The sequence below is a fragment of the Protopterus annectens genome, chromosome 4.part0, assembly GCF_019279795.1.
Source record: "Protopterus annectens isolate FY-2018-M chromosome 4.part0, PAN1.0, whole genome shotgun sequence".
Classification (NCBI taxonomy): domain Eukaryota; kingdom Metazoa; phylum Chordata; order Ceratodontiformes; family Protopteridae; genus Protopterus; species Protopterus annectens.
The window spans coordinates 867,339,175-867,355,956 of NC_056733.1; the positions used below are offsets into that span (position 1 = coordinate 867,339,175).

Genomic DNA, 16,782 nt, shown 5'->3' on the forward strand with positions numbered 1-16,782 from the left:
ATCTAATATAAGCTGTGCATGATTTATGGGTTTACCAGTTGATGTAATCATACCTCGGTTTTTCCATTGCTGTGCAAACACATGCACCGTGGAAAAAGCATATTGACTGTCAGTAAAAACATTTGCACGCTTACCTTTAGCTAAAGTACATGCACAGTCGAGTGAGTGCAATCAATTCTGCTGCCTGTGCAGACAAATGTTGTGGTAAGGGTTTTGCCTCGATAATCTCTGTGTCTGATACTACAGCATAGCCCACTAGGTTCTGTCCTGCTGGGTTTTTTTTGCATGAGCCATCTACATAATATGTCAGATCAGCATCTGTTAAAGGTACATCTGTGAGGTCTTTCCTAGGTCATGTCTGCTCGATCTCCTGCAGGCAGTGATGTGGAGTACCATCTACAGGGGTAGGGAGCAGAGTTGATGGATTCAGGGTTGTGCACCGTTCAGTCGTCATGTGAGGCTGGCTCAGCAAAACAGTCATGCATGAGAGATGTCTAGCTGGGGAAAGGTATGCTACCTTTTCTTGTAACAAAATAATTGCTACTGCATGAGGGACCTTAGGGTATGTGGGTGAAACAAAACCACTGAGGCCGAAGCCTGCACTGCCATAGCAGCTGCAACAACCGCTTGAACACAATGGGGTAAGGACCGTGCCACTGGATCTAAGCAATGGGACGTTGCTTATCCCCATGTTGTTGCGTCAGGACTGATGTCATAGAGCCGTGCTTACAGTCTACAGTTTGAAAAAAGCTCTTGTGATAATTTGGTAACCCCAAGACAAAAGAAGACGCTATTAACTGTTTTAAATTACAAAAGGCTAAATCCGCCTCCGGTGTCCAAATCACCGGGTCCTGTGCTGCCATAGGCTTTTTGGATATGAGGTCAGACAAGGGTGCCACTTCCAAAGCATAGTTTGGAATCCAAATTCGACAGAAGTTAGTCCTACCCAAAACGGACATCATTTCCTTTTTGGTAATGGGTTTTGGAGCCTGCAAAATAGCTATTTTTCTGTCCTCATCCAAGGATGTCCTTCATGGATGCATCTGCAGTCATAACAAGTGGGTTGTCCTGTCGTCAGGCAGCCATTCCAAACCCGCTGATGTCGCGATCGACCACGACACCACGCCTCTCTGTTGGTCTTCGCATAAAAGCATCAGCCGACGCCATTTCAGACACCATCCCCTCCCTTGGATGCCCAGGGTGCCAGTCGCGCTTGCTAGGCCAGCAGCCAGTGCCATTCCATTAAGGCCAGGGCGCCAGCAGCTAAAGGCCAAGACCTCAGCCAAAGTACCCCCCCCAAGCCCTCCCTCCCTTCCTCTTCTTCTATGAATCTTTGCAGAAGATTTAACTTTCTTTTGTGATCTATCTCTCAGATCTCAAGACAGGGCCAGCCAGCCCCCAGAGAAGAGAGAGAAGCCAGGCCTCCCCTGAGCCAGTGTCTTCTTCTGATCTCTGAATCAGACTGAACTCCTGTACCAGACATTACTCTCCCCTTCTCCATCTCTCAATTCTGAAGATGAAGAATCATTGCTGAAGATTCCACCCCAATTCCTTCCTCCTTGAGGAACTCTGCATGCCATGCCAGCAACAGTTCCCAATGGCAGCAACAAGGATTTTTCAGACTCCAGAAAGACTCCAGAAAGACCTGCCACCTTTCCTCACAGCCCGCCCTTAGCTCTATACCCTCCCTTCTCTCTGTGGTGTGATGATGCTTCAAAATGTTTTTGCTCCGCTCCAGATCTTACTCCCCAGCCCCTGCCAAACCAGACAGATTTTACAGATACTCATCCCTACCTTAGCAGCCCCACTTGCCCACCCCAAAACCTATCCCAGGGTCAGGCAGTAAAGGGCCCGAGCCTAAGCAAAAACCCTAAAAAAAAGGGAAGCAAGGACAGGTTCATAGACAAGTAAAATTAAAACCGTTTCTACCTCTACATGACAAAGATACCAGTTTTTTTAGTTTGTCAGTTTTTCACAAGTTCAACCACTGATGAATCTCTAGTCAGTTAACTAAAAAACTAACCACTGATGAATCTCTTGATAAAGAAATAACTATAGATAAAATGAAAATATGGATGCAGGTTAGCAACCATTCCCAAAATGTACATGACATGATGCGGAGGAGAAGTTAAGATGGCCACAGGAATGCTTTGGCCCAGTTATGAAGGCCTAAATGGGCTATTTTCCTAAGAGATCAGCAAGTTTGTAAAAAGCTAGAAACTCCTGATGACAAGGTTTCTAAGTTCTCAAGGCCTGCACAACTGTATCAGAGTAACAGTGGAAATGGAAGAAAAGGCAAATAGAACTGTTAAAAGAAAGATTGCAGGTTCAACCCAACCACAAGCACTCTGGGGCACTGCCTGCCAAAAATTGGTCCTCTCCTGACTCCAGAAAATTTCAAAGGGAGGAGGGTGCTCTTAGAAACCAAAGCAGAAGAGGCAGGAGGAGGCCACTCAGCAGTGGTGCCTATCCAGGTAACAACAGAACACAGGACGCAGCCACACTGCCACTACATCCACACACAACAAATCTTTCCATCCTAAGTGAGCATTAAACTTACCCTCTAGCAGAATCAAGAACTTTATAACAAAGATGCGGAAAGAACTGGCACTACATAACAAAGAAAACAAGATGCATTTTTACAAACATCAGATTCGGGTCGAATTTCACTTCTACTTTTACCAGTCAAAAGAGCCCCACCAAATCTACCTCCAAATCAAAACAGGAAAACAGACGCCAGATAATGGAGTTAGCAAACACAAACAGTGGAGCTGAGTGCCAACATTCCCACAACCAAGAAAAGTTCTAAAATTTGTTTCCTTCCTCTCCCCAATCCAAAAAAAAAAAAAACCAGGGACAATTTGTCTCAAAACTGTAAATACATACATCATTGTCCCAAAAAGGATTCATTTCTCTGCAAGGTGCAACTTTCCTGGTAATGGTCAGATGTCTTGGCTGGTAACTCACGATCTCAGGCCTGCCTCTACGCTTCCCATACCCCTCAGATTTCTTTGCAGATTTTAGATTAGAGAATCGATGATGCGCACTATCAATTCTCCTTATCTGCCCTTTGGCTTATCTTCTAAGCCCAATGCCTGGAAAAAACAATCGCCCCACGCATAAATTTCCTACTCTGTGATTTGATTTGCTACCACCCATACCTGGCGAACTGCTGCTACAGGGGACAACAAAAGCAAGCTGGACAACAGATTTTTAAAGGGTCATTTACTTGCAAGATAAGGACTGGGATACAGTCAATTTTCAAAAAAGTCAAGGCTGATACCAACCCAAACAATTCTCATGGGGAGGAATTGGACACAGTACAACAAATGGCAGAAAAGGAGTTAATAATAAAAGAAAATTTCTGTGCATGGCCTGGTGAAGGTCATGGCATTAATCTTGGTCCCATTTCCGCCGATGATACTGAGGAAACCATAGGAAGGGGTAAAGAAAAATGGGTCCCACCACACACAGGTCGCTTGAACAGAAATCCCACTAATTCCATGCCTACCCTCTCGCAGATGTCAACCAAGCCAGACCATCACAGAAATGCTGGCAGTAAAACTGGCAATCCAAAAGTTCAAACCATTCCTCAAAGAGGGCCAGTTGATGATAAGGACAGACAACACCACAGTCATGTGGTACATCAAAGAATGACCTTGAGCTGTGGACCCTGGCACTCAGCTACAACATTCAGTTACAGGCAATGTTTGTACCGGGAAAGACAATACTCTAGCAGACATATTAAGCAGAACCATGGAAGCTGCACCGGACATCTTCAAGACCATCTCAAAGAAATGGGAATGCCACAGATAGACCTATTCATCACCTCTCAATCACCAGCTCAAAAATTCTGCACAAGGACATTCCACCCACTAGCATGGAAAGTGGACTCACTCTCCTTCAACTGGAAAGGCCTAACAGCATATGCATTCCCACCTCTTCCTTTGATACACAAGGTACTACTAAAAATCAAGGAAGAACGTCCAAGGATAATCCTGATAGCCCCAAACTGGCCAAGACAACACTGGTACCCACTACTGAAGAGCATGTCTCGAACAATTGATGCCTTTGATGTTAACTCAGAACAACTACAGCATCATACATCCAAACCTAAAACGCTGCAACTGACTGCATGGAACATCACATAGCAGCAGCTAATCCAGAACTTTCCCAAAGAGTTAAAGACATTATTCTAGACCTTCAACAAGAAGGAACTATGCTGGAAAATGGAAAAGGTTTGTCATTTGGAGTACCGAAGAGGAAAAGATGTGTCAAACATAGATATGCCTAACATTCTGGAGTATCTGGCCGAACTTCTTCATTCAGGCCTGTCCTACTCCTCCATCAAGATACATGCATCAGCTATTTCAGCAGAATACAGCTTTGATCCACCTGTTGCTCAGGCAGTTCCTCAGAGGAATCAAGAATGTAAAACCTCCAAGGAAACCACCATTACCAGCCTGGGATTTAAACTTTGTGCTAGAAAAGTTGACACTATCACCCTTTGAACCAGCAGCAACAGCAGACCTACAACACCTGTCATGGAAAACTGCTTTCCTACTGGCAATTACTTCAGCAAGGAGGGTTTCAGAACTACAGGCCTTAATGGCAGTGCAACCCTTCCTAATCTTCCACCAAGATAGAGTGTCCATGAGAACTAATCCTACATTTATGCCCAAGGTGGTATCCAGAGTATCTTTAAACCAGGCAATCCACCTACCTACCTTCTTTCCCAACCCACAAAACAGAGGGGAAAGAATACTGCAGCTACGCTACTACTTGGACAGAACAAAAAATAGCAGAAAGACTGACCAACTTTTTGTAGCCTATGCAACAGGAAGGGAAGGAAAAGCTATTTCCAAACAGACAATCTCCAAATGGATAGCCTTCCATGGAAAACCAATTCCACAGAACATAAGACCTCATTCTACAAGGGCAACAGCCACTACCACAGTGGCAACCAAAGACATTATTGAACATTTGCCAAGCATTATAATTTGCCTCTATATTCCAGATCCCGAGCAGGGTTTGCCACTACTGTACTGCAAGGGATCCTAAACACACCATAATCTACTTTTATCCTCCTCCCTAGTTGGCTATGGTATTCGACTGCAGATGCATCCATGAAGGACATAGTACAGTTTTGTACCTACCATAAATGTAGATGTCCGAACTGGATAGCATCTGCAGTCTCCTTCCCTCTGTGGTACTCCTAGGGTGTTTACCCTCCTAATAGCTAGCTGTTGGGGAGTCTTTTATGGTGTATTTGTTTGTATATATGTACATATATGCTTATTGTTGTGTTTACCTCTATCTATTTGGAAACATTGGCATCTATCCAAATTTTAGCCTGCAAGAGGGCTACTGGCATCTGGGGCAAGAAACACTGAGGAAAGGCTGATGCTTTGACCAACAGAGATGACGCCGGGTGGAGTGCGACATCAGCGAAGGACCTCGACTTTGAAATCCGGCCGACTGCAGGGCTGCCTGACGACAGGACAACCCACTTGTTATGACTGCAGATGCTATCCAGTTCGGACATCTACATTTATGGTAGGTACAAAACTGTACTTTATACCTCCATCAAATATTATATAGCCCAAATATCGGACCTGCTCTTTCCAGAGTTGCAATTTTTCCTTATTCACCTTGTGTCCCTCAGCAGCTAAAAATCATAGCAATGCTAGCGTGTCTTCTCTGCAAGCTTGTAAAGTGGAAGCTGCTAATAAGATATCTACATAAAGCAGGATTTGACTATTTTTTGGTGGGCTAAATCTTGCTAAGTTACTTGACATCTCTTGTGAGAATATCGTGGGGCTCTCACAATAACCCTGTGGTAGTCGAGTGTATGTGTATCTTTTACCCTGATATGTAAATGCAAACCAGAATCTACTGTCCTGATATATCGGTATTGAGAAAAATGCATTACTAATATCTACTACAGAAAAATATTTCTGATGGGGTTTTAACACATTTAAGAGTGTGTGTGGCTCAGGTACCGTAGGTGCCCTAGGTATTACTGCCTCATTTACAGCCTGCAGGTCTTGAACCATGCACCACTCTCCATTTGCTTTCTTAACTGGGAACAAAGGTGTGTTACATGGTGAATCAGGAGATTCAATTAACACACCACCTTTGAGGAGTGCAGCTATAATGGGCTTTATCCCTGCCTCTACATATTTTCTCAGCGGGTATTGACGTTTTTGAGGTCTAAATGTTGATTTTGGAGTAATCACCACTGGTCCTGCTGTGTGAATAAGGCCTACATCTGATGTCCCTGTGGAGCACAGTTTGTCTGGAATACCTTTCAGAGGATTCTCTTCCTCCTTTAACAGGAGTGTTTGTCAAGTATTTTTGCGAAAATGCAGGTGTACTGCTGCCTTAGTTTGAGTTACCCAGTTCAATTTTTGTACCTGCACTCCCTGCTCTGAAAGTTCCTCCCTGGTCTGTTTTTGCCATCTGGTAATCTTCCTGCCCAACTCTACCCATTTTGTGTTTCTGTCTTTAGTGAGGCTTACATGTGGTAGGAGGTCAGATTTGTAAAGTGCTGTTATTTCTTTAGGCAGAGAGCAGCTGGCTATTCTATTTCCCATTGTGTCCCAGTGTAGGTTACGTAACACTAGCCTTGCTGTGGGATATTTAAACAGCTTATCTCTGTAGTCTTCATCTGGCCCTTGTGTGTCACAAAAATACAGGGTGCAGTGCAATAATGGCTGCTTCTTAATATCTAATGAGGGAAATTTACTAATGGCCATATCCATTAATTCCTTGGTTACAGTCCCTGGGCCGGTAGTAATCCAGTCCTGACTGTACCAATAAAACATCTCACCTCTTGGCTGCGCTACACAGGTATCATGCACTTCACAGATTTCAGTTTGTCGTTGTGCTTGCATCCCTTGCATAGTCGGAACCACCGCTATGCCAAATAACTGCATCAAGTCTCTGCCTAAGAGATTTATTGGGCATTTTGCAAACACTACAATTTTACTTGTCTGTGTCAACCCTGTTACAGGATCTGTGAACATACTTTTGTGTGAGAGAGGCTCCCGGTATAGCTGCCCATTTGCAGCCTTAACAAATATGTAATCCGAAGACCGTGTACACTCCGGTAATTCAGAGGGATGTATCAGGGTCCGTGAAGCCCCAGAATCACACAAAAAGCTAACCTCTCTCCCTTACACCAAAAGGGTGACTTCTGGCTTGGTATCTGCTAAAGAGTTCCAAGCACAGAAGTGCCAAGTCCAATACCTCATCACTTTCATTTTCATTGTCATCCCCTCCACCATCCTGTGCTTCCTCTATTTTTACTTCTGCATTACCATTTATCCTGCTTTGTATTGTAACCCTTCCTTGTGCTTCCTGTCCATCATATAGTCAGTTATCATCTTTTTGTTCATCTGTCCTTGTCCTGTTATTTCTTTTGCAATCCCTTGCCATGTGACCTTTTTTCCTGCATTTAAAACATTCTCCTCTCTTTTTTACGTCCCTCAAAATCTTCTGACCGTTGTCAGACTGCATACCTTCCCTATTTTTGCCCTTTTTTCTTGGATGTACCACATATACCTCAGCCCCGTCTTCTAATGAGAATACCTGCATTTTCTTTTTCTATTTGCTATTAAAGTGCCTCTCGCAGCATGCCTTGCATACTCAAGCAGTGGTTGTAATCTGCTTGTACGGTGATCTACCACGTGTTTTGTAATAAAACTACTAATGGGAGCCCTGCTCCCCTTCAGATCTGCTCGTATGGTGACCTACCACGTGTTTTGTAATAAAACTACTAATAGGAGCCCTGCTCCCCTTCAGATCTGCTTGTACGATGATCTACCACGTGTTTTGTAATAAAACTACTAATAGGAGCCCTGTTCCCCTTCAGAAAGGCATTTTTAACTGTTGTTCATAGGGGGAGTCTGCTGCTTGATTATCAGGGATGTGCATCCCACAATGATTATTAAAGCACTCTATGAGCCTAGCAAAATAGCGGCCTTCTTGCTGGACACACTGATTAATACAGGTCCAGTCTGCCCGTGGTCGCCACTTTTCAGAAATTCGGTTTGTAAGCCCTGTCACCTGGGCATCTAATTCTACGCTGTTATGTGGAAGGGGTCTCCGCTGAGCGTCATGAGGGTTCCAATCACCACAGACCATATGCTAGTCTGGACCTATAATTTGTCTTACCACTTTCTCTATCTCTTCTCCATTTAGGTTATAGCTTAGCCTCATACCTTGCAGGTCCTCTGAAAATTTTGAAAAGTTGACCCTAGGGTGAGGAATACCCTCAGTGGCTTTCCGAATATCTTCGGGACTCCAGGGTCTATATACTAATAAAGTAGGGTCTTGGTTATCCTGACCTGCTCTGGGATTAGGTTCCTCAATAAGAGGACAGAGTTCTTCTTCCCCACTAGTCGTGGCCTGGGTTTCACTAAATCGCCAGACTTGCAGATTTTTATCATTATCTGTGTTTTTTGTTTTGGACCTAGTCCCTATTGGACCCCTAACTTTTACTAGCTTTATTTTTACAGAGTCCTCACCTCGTGTAACTACAGGACATAGAGGAGGCACTCTGTGTTGATTACTTGCCCCGTATGCTGGTGGGGGAGGGGGTGCTGAAGCTAGTACTAGGTGGTTATCCTCTTTATCTAAAAACATTGTTTGAGTTTTTTTCTTTCTGGTCTCTTCGATTTGCTTCCTCCAGCCATCTGTGTGCCTGGGGAATTCCTAATTGTCGCTGTTTTTTTAACTTGCCCCTTGGAGTCGGCTTTTAATTGCTTTATCAATTTGAGAAGTGAAGATTTATCTAATTTTCCATCAAAATCATACTTGGTTACCCATTTTGAAAAATATCTAACATTATCTGCGCGCTGTACCTGCGTATATTTACCATCCTCTGTTAATGGTGGGTCTTTTGAGGTCTTTGCACCACAGTTATAATTACCCATTTGCTCACTACATAGTTACCTTTAGTAATTTTATCTGTTACCTTCAATTTTTTACGTGTACCACGGATTTTGTTATAGTCTCTTCAGAATGACTGTCTAACCTTCTACTATCCTGTTCACCTAGTCTATGACAGAACTGCAATTTTTCTCTGTCACTGACTGAATAAAATACAATCTAACAGAAATGAATGCAGTTTCATGTCCCTGACTGAATAAAAATGCAGTCTAACAGAAATAAATGCAGTTTTCAAGTCCCTGACTGAATAAAATACAGTCTTACAGAAATTAATGCAGCTTTTCCTGTCCCTGACTGAATAAAATACAATCTAACAGAAATAATTGCAGTTGCCTGTCCCTGACTGAATAAATCAGAATAGCAAAACCCACCTTACCTGAGCCTACGTGATTGACCACTGATTCGCGGATACCCGTCCTTCAATCGCAGATCAGGAGGTGACTGGCCTCTTTTGACGATAATTCAGTCGGAGGTCTTTATATTGCAGAAGAACTGATTTGGTTTCTTCTCCGTACCGTTTCAGCCACCTGGCCGTCTGATCTGAGGTGAAGAGAGGGCTCCGGCTCGAAGGAACAATCTGTTAAAATACAAAGATCAATTCACGTAAGGTTCAGCAAGGCATTCTTTATTACTTGCAGTAAGGAGACAAAGCATGTAGGTACAAGGTTTGTCTGATTTTCAGTAGCTCAGCCTGCTGTTTTTATACAGTTCTTTGCACGTACACAGCAGGTGCTTATCAGTTAATTGCTGACTTACAAAAACATCTCTCAGAATTTAACTTGACCACAGGGCTTGCCCTGTCAAACCCAGTTTCTGAGTAATGGTCCTGTAACTGTCTCTTCCTAACGCAACATTTATCTGTTGCTAGTGTGAGGCCCCTATCTCAACATTCCACAGCAAGAACAACAGACTTTTAGGCGTCAGTAGCTTTTACAGAGACCACCAGTATTTACACATTTTACATAGAATAAATGTATTAACTCTTAACCCTTTAAGTGCAGAATTGTACACTATACAATTTGTACATTTCTCTAACACTGGGCTCAGTCCTAACACTGGACCAAGCCCACTATATTGCATGCATGTGGCCCAAATTTCTGGAACTGGCACCCCTAGCTTCATCTTGGTATAGCTTCACAGCACAATCTCCTGCGTTTCATCTTTGCAAAATTGTGTGTTAGACCTTCGTGAATGAAAAGTAGATCAGGGTTTTTTTCCCCAAGATTTGATCTGTCTGTAAAGAGTTCCTCAAGTAGACCTAGTCGCCTCATCTCTGAACAATAATCTTTTAAGATTCTGTTCCAGGACTCCATGCAAGAAGGCCTGGAAGACCGATACCGTTTCTATTGCTTGAACAAGAATGCTCCTGTATCCTTTTCCACCATTTTCTCTGATATCCAGAGTACTGCTGAAGATTCTGACGGAAATCCCCCAAGATCACTGTGGTGACTCCCTCTTTTGGAAGTGGTCAGGGGCAGTTACCACAAGCTTCCTCCCAGACTAGATCTGCTCCTACTCTATCAGGGGTGTTCTATACACCCCAGCCCCATTAACTTCAGTTGAATGTCTGGATGATAGGGTCTTAATTTCCTTTAGGCACCTGATTACTGAGGATGTGCAGCAGCTACTAACAGAGGCAAGAAAGCCTGCTGTTAGAAAATTGTATATTAACAAATGGAAAAGGCTTTCTAGTTGGTGCCAACAACATAAGCAGCACCCATTCAGGGCTAGTTTTTCTTTGGTTTTACAAATTTCTGGCAGTTACTATGCCGTGACTTTTCTTACTCCTCATCAAGGTTAATTTATCATCCATTTCAGCGTATCTGACTTCAGATCCTCCTTTTTTAGTGCATTCTTATCTTAAAAGGTTTTTGAAAGAGCTTTTACTTTAGAGACCTTTAAGAGAACTGGTGGCTCCTTCTTGGGATCTTAATTTTGTGTTTTGTAAGTCAAACACTAGCTCCGTTTGAAACAGCTAACCTGACTGACTTGAGTTTTTTTAAAATGGAAAACAGTTTTACTGATTGCTCTGACCTCTGCAAGACTGTTATCTGAGTTGCAAGCTCTTTTATGGTGAGTCAACCCTATCTCATTTTCCATAGAGACAGGGTTGCTTTGAGAATTAATAATCCTTTTTATGCCTATAGTTATATCCAATTTAACTTTAAGCCAAAGTATCCATCTCCCCCCATTTTCTTTCCTGAACCTAAAAATGAAGGAGGAAGGATACTCCATACCATTGATGTTCATAGACAACTAATATACTATCTCAACATAAGTAAATCTTTCATCTTTCCGGATTAATTGTTAATTTCTTGTGAAGGTAAGAAGACGGGACAACCTGTGTCAAAACAGACTACTTCCAAAGGGTTAAACTTGCCACAACAAAACTATTTCAGGCATGCTCAGGGCCCACTCTACCAGGGCCTTGGCTTCATCAATGGCTTTTTGGAAAGGGTGAATTTTAGAAGTATTCTAGAAGTAGCAGCTTGGTGTTCTGTCATACTTTTACAAAGTACAATAAAGTTGATTCCTTTTCTTGATCTATATCAGGCTTTGCTAGGAGCATTCTCCAGGGACTTCTCTTTCCTCCTCCCAAAATTTATAAACTATGGTAATCTACCCCTGTAGCTTAGGCTACTATAGCAGTGATCATCTGAACATCTGCTGTTGCGGTAAGTTTACTTACACAACTGTACTTTCCATGACTGTCCATACCTTGCACATGGCCCACAATGTTGTGGATGGTCCAGGTAGGGTTGGGCTGAGGGTTAGGTTTTACTTGACATAATTCACTGAAAACTTCAAGGCTTACTTCACACAAGCTCCATTTGGATGAATCTTACTGTTTGGATTGCCAGTAGCAGTTGAATGTGAAAAACAAGGGAATAACATCAACACACACAAAGTTGTGGTGAAATTTCCAGTTGCTCAGTACCTGTTCCTTCAAATGCAGCAGTCTGCAGCAACTAATTTCAGTGCTTCCAACCTAATAATTGTAGTGTTTTTGTAAGGGCAACATGGGACATAGCAACTTCCAGAATGGCTGTGTTCCTAAAAGTTTTTTTTTTTTTGTATGATGACCAGGGGTTCTTTGGCCCTTCTTGAGAAGACAGACAGCAGTTGACTTAAGCGTTTTCCAGCTCCAATTTGTGATCATATGCCCTTCCACCTATTGGTATGGGATGTCATCACACACATATATAGATCAGGGACACACAGTATGACCCTTCCCAAGTCACAATCTCTCCCCATCTCAGTCTTTGCACTGCATCAAAGAGCTGTAGCCAAACTAAAGGCTCATAGTCTGTGCCAAAGAAAGACGTCCAGGAGATATTGCCAGACCAATCTTGAATGTATTCTTGGATACTAAAGAAGGATATGGGACCCACAGGCCCACTCTCAATTTAAGCGAGCAGGGGTATCTCATTTTCAAAGGGCCCTTCCATGTAATTTTAGTGCAGTCAGTCCTTCCCTGTCTGTCTGAAGAAGACTGTGTTTTTGGACCACCAAGATACCTATCTGCATAGCACGATTACTGAGAAGACCAGGAGGTTCCTGCACTTCCTGACAAGAGTCAATCATTTTCATCTGTATAAACACTGTCATTTGATCTCACCCAAGCCGTCAGCACTCAGACAGCAGGGTTCCATTCCCCCCCTCCTACTTGCATGACTAGCTTCTAGTAAAGTCAACTATGGACAGTATGCCTTCTGGGATTTCCTTCTAAGGCTTTTCCTGTCCTGTAATGCTGAAACCCCCAAGGTGAAAGGTGATGCCCACACATTTGATCATTTTGTTAAATTTCACTCTGGGCACTATGGTTTGCCAAATTTTTATTCCACCGGACAAGCAAAAGTCTATCTGATGCAGAGTTCTTCAGGTTATCCAGTGTGACTTTGTCCCTGCAGCTCCCTGTCTTTGAGTGTTAGTGGTAGCCATCATTTCATGGTTCCTTGTGACAGTTTTTCACAAGGGTTCTTTAGTGGACCCTTCAGGCTTAAGCTTGTAGTTCTTTTGGAAGCTCCTATCAGAATATCCAAGAAGTGCCAGGAACACTGCTTGTAGGGGATTCTCAAGTCCAACCTCTTTTTAAGGCAGACGATGGATACCTCTGTTTTTGGATGGGGGTATTATTTGGCATAGACAGTCCAAGTTACATGGTTGACCCACAAAACTGGTCTGTACATTTGTGTTCTGGAAATGAGGGACATCCTTTCTTGCTTTATAGACCATTCAGGACTCCGTTCTAATTGGTGTGATTGCTGTCCATTTAGTTTGGCAGTGGTTTTGTATATCTGCAAGCAAGGGGTGCACCTGATGTTCTTCGTGTTTCACTTTTGCAGTCATCACCTGTGGGGTTATCCCTGCTGTGGTAGCCCTCGGCTGACCCGAATACCAGAGTCGATGGTTTTCTGCGTCAGCTGCCGCCGCTTGCAAACTGACAACAGGTCATCAGTGCTGTAAAGCAAGGCAGCTGATCCCATAATATCAGTCTTTCTTACCACGGAGACCGTAGCAGAAGCGGTTGGTAAGTATGCCGGTCAGTTGCTACCAGAGCTTGGATCACAGCTGAAAATGTCTAAAGCTAAGTACCCGTTGGGGATCCTTTTTTCTTGCACTAACCAATGTCCGAAAAAGTTGTCTTGCCTGTGGAAAGCAGATCCCACACAGAGACTTCCATTCATACTATGTCATTTGTTTAGGCTGTTTGTAACAAAGGACCAGTAGGTCTTAAAGATCATTTGTCAGGGATGCAAATTCACTTTCAGTGAACTCCCAATTCCCAAAGGGTACTCAGACTTTCCTCCAAATCAGTGGGCAGAGGCATTAAACCAAGTCCAAACTCTCATATCCCAGGGGCCTATTATCACATCAAGATAAACAAGGCTTCCAGGAATCGTTTACGCTTCCGGCTGGGAGCCAGTCATTTTCAATTCCGGGCCCTGCCCTTTGGTCTCACCTCAGCCCTCAGGGTGTTCACCAAGTGTCTGGCAGTGGTGACAGCTCACCTGAGACGTCTAGGATTCCAGGTGTTTCCTTATCTAGACGACTGGCTCCTCACCACCCCCACCAAGCAACTACTTGTTCAAGCCACGAGAGCTACTGTCAAATTGGACCATCTTCTATGGATTTCATTCAACTGGGCAAAGTCTGTATTGCTGCCATCACAGCGTGTTGCCTTTATTGGCGCAGAGCTAGACTCTGTAGAGATGAGAGCTTTCCTACTGACAGAGAGAATAAAAGTGTTACAGGCCCAAGTCCTGGCTTTACTACGCCAGGTTGCCCAAGCCAGGATGGTTCTTCAGTTGTTGGGATCAATGGCAGCTATCATTCTCCTAGTTCCACAAGCCAGGTTACACATGCGAATACTTCAGTGGCTCCTTTCGGCCCAGTGGGCATATCAGGAACGCCCCTTGTCCCATCCGATTCTCATCACTGAGAGATGCCGGCAAGATCTGCGTTGGTGGCTTCTCTCGTCCAATCTGGATCAAGGGAGACCCTTGAGCCCCTCGTCCCCTATTGCCACAGTAACCACGGACGCCTCCCAGATAGGGTGGGGGGGGCATTATCTGGACGAGACTGTCCAAGGTACATGGCAAGACCACGAGATGAGAGCAGTGCTTCTAGCGTTGCTGGCACTTCACAGCTCTCTTCCCAGGGGAACTATTGCGATTCTTTCTGACAATATGTCGGTTGTCTGGTATCTGAACAAGCAGGGAGGAACCAAGTCCTACCCCCTTTGCAGGGAGGCCATGAGAGTGTGGAATTGGGTGATCGCTTCCCAGCGCTTTCTAGTGGCAACGCACAGGCTTTTAAGGGTTCCAAGAAACGAAAAATTTTATATGTTGAATAGTCTTAATACAAGTGAAATCAGTCTTGCTGTTACTAGAGGCTGGATCAGTCATAATTATAAATATATAACTTTTGTTTCACTCTTAAGGTAGTAAAGTAGGCAGACTAGGTTAGCCAAATACTTTGTCTGCTGAAATGATGCCCCTGTCCACAGGACAGGAGAAATACCTTGTAAATGTTCCGACCGTCTATTTGAGCTGAAGTGCATTTTCAGACTCTACTCATCAGAGTAACGTAATGTGGGTAGTGTCTCAGGCCACAGTATCCTCATGGCTGACCCACACAAATGCCCCTTGTCTTTGCACTAGGTAATTGAAATTTTCATTATGACTCAAGTTTTTGGAACAGTTTGTTTGCAGGTGCTGTACAGCAGTTCATCTGCATGATAAATCTGAATCACAAAACATTGTGAAAGGTTGTAGAATTCCCCATGTATGTGCATGCTCTGCTTTGTTGTCATAGCAAGAATTTGATACAGGCAATACACAGTGAAGAACATGACACATTAAGGTGACACTAAAATCAGAAGATTTTGGAACTATCAGAATAATGAATCACTTAAGATGTTAGGAATATTTTGGCAGTAGTTAAAGCATTCTTATAAGTTTTAATGAGACACCACTTAAAACACGTAACAGAAAAACTTTTTGAGCACTGGAAAGTCAAAATGTCAGTTTGTTTATGACACTGGAGTAGGAAAACACTGATGGCTATGCATATAGTTGTTTCTTGTACATTGTTGACTGTAAATGAGTCCATCTTTTGTTCTAATCAACAGTTATTCCAAATTCAAAATTCAACTCAGAAAGCTCTTCATCCAAGCCAGATGCTCCTGCTTCAACACAGGACATGTCACCTAACCTATCTCTTTTCTGCGTTGGTAACTATTTTAAATGTTGGGAGCCGCTAGATCAAGTCCCAAAATGTAGAGACTAAATTATCAAAATAATGACCTTGCATGTACTAAGTCTGAGATGCCATTTCTCAGACTGTTTCGTTTTCTCAGAGGTATGGCAGTCTTGGAGTTGGTATGTATAAGCTCAGTTCAGAGGGTTGTGTGCGTGTGAGGGGGCTTGCCCCCCTCCCCCCTGCAAAAGTTTTAAAGGAGAAGAGTGGTTTTCAAGATTTGCTCTTCTCTGGGGTGTTTTTTTCAGCTTTATGGCACTCGGCAGGTTAATGAGGAGCCTTCCAACTCTCTTCTCCAAGATTCACTGAAGATTGACTTTCTTTAGAAACTAATGCATATACTGTGCATCGTACTGTGCTTGATTGTACATTGCAGTGTGTTTGTTCACTGGAATGTGTATACACTCTTTTTTTTCTATGTAATGAGTCTGAACTATTCTGTTACGGCTTGCATTTCTGTATTTTTTTTGTTTGGGAAATGTTTTGTACTTCTCCCATGCTGAGTGTGATATTGGTCAGTGTTGATCAGTGTACTACCTTGGTACACAAATATAAATAAAATAAAAATAAAATACCTGAGGCTGTATTTTTGTGGGTTGTAAAATAGATCATCTGATACCAGTGTCAGTATTGCAGGCTGCCGTTTAAAAGCAGTAACTAGAAACATTTGAAGAGAGACAAATGGAGGCAGAATTCTAAAGGCAGTATGTAGCATAGTCACCCACTATTAGTGGGTTACTGAAATGTTACCGGGGATGGTAACAAAGCATAGCATCATGTGTCAGTAGTCCGGTTTATAGGATAGGTTATGTATGGCATTCAATTCCGTGCTGTACTGCCAGTGAAATACGCATTTGACTGCGTACCATATTTCTGGTTACTGAAGCAGACTGTTTTATGGCTGCTGTTGGATTATAAAAGTAAAAACACATTTGAAGATACATGAGTAAAGGCACAACAGAATATTTGCATTTAATCAGTGTTGGTGTGCCCATATGCCACTATTTAACACCCTTCCCGTGGTCCACTTTTTCCTAGTAGAAAAATATCAAAGAACACACCACC

The 16,782-nt window shown here is 43.1% G+C and overlaps 1 protein-coding gene across 1 annotated transcript in view; it reads left to right on the plus strand.

Moving 5' to 3' along the window:
• SPECC1L (sperm antigen with calponin homology and coiled-coil domains 1 like) overlaps positions 1-16,782 on the plus strand; it is a 2,326,126-nt gene that overhangs the window by 664,329 nt on the left and 1,645,015 nt on the right. The gene's annotated exons all lie outside the window — the stretch shown is intronic.